This window comes from Rhinoderma darwinii, chromosome 4 (genome assembly GCF_050947455.1).
Source record: "Rhinoderma darwinii isolate aRhiDar2 chromosome 4, aRhiDar2.hap1, whole genome shotgun sequence".
Taxonomy (NCBI): Eukaryota; Metazoa; Chordata; class Amphibia; order Anura; family Rhinodermatidae; genus Rhinoderma; species Rhinoderma darwinii.
Genome location: NC_134690.1, coordinates 100,779,150 through 100,779,746, shown reverse-complemented (window position 1 = coordinate 100,779,746; position 597 = coordinate 100,779,150). Strand labels below are relative to the sequence as shown.

The window sequence follows — 597 nt, the reverse complement described above, 5'->3', positions numbered from 1 at the left end:
TTGACTTTTAACAAATTAAATACACAGTCTCGAGCAACATTTAACTTGACTTTTGTAATGGATTTTCAATGGCTTTTGTTGAGTGATATCACGCTGCAAGTTATCAGAGTCAAGCTAAAGATGGCTACATCCGTATGTTATCATCGTAGGGATCTGTCAGCTAACAATTACTTTATGTCAGCATTACTTTTATTACCTGCATTTAAAGGGGTTATTCGACTTCATTACAAAATATGACTCTCGCTTCTCGGCCTTTTGGCTAAGATCAAGTGTAGTACCTGCTCAAGCTGAGGTTAGTAATCATAACTGCCGGTGGTACAGTGGCAATCGTAGGGGGATGACAGAACGCCGAGGTGAGGGCAGGGAACCACAACGGTCATCGCTCTGGTGTACGCATTTGGTTTAAAGGTACCATTTGTAGGTGACCAGGCGACCGCCGGATCGAGGTCAGGAGGTCGGGTAGTTTGAAAGCCCGAGTTGCTATGTGCCCCAGAGCTGGTGACCCTGGGGCACCCTAACTTACTGGGGGTGGGATCCCACTGAGTGAAGGCACACTTGCACGCACTCCTCTTTCACACTTCTGAGCACACACCTTTA

The 597-nt window shown here is 46.4% G+C and overlaps 1 pseudogene; it reads left to right on the top strand.

Moving 5' to 3' along the window:
- Nucleotides 1-239: 239 nt before the first annotated feature.
- On the top strand, nucleotides 240-311 carry LOC142761475 (U2 spliceosomal RNA; annotated as a pseudogene).
- The last annotated feature ends 286 nt before the right edge of the window (nucleotides 312-597 follow it).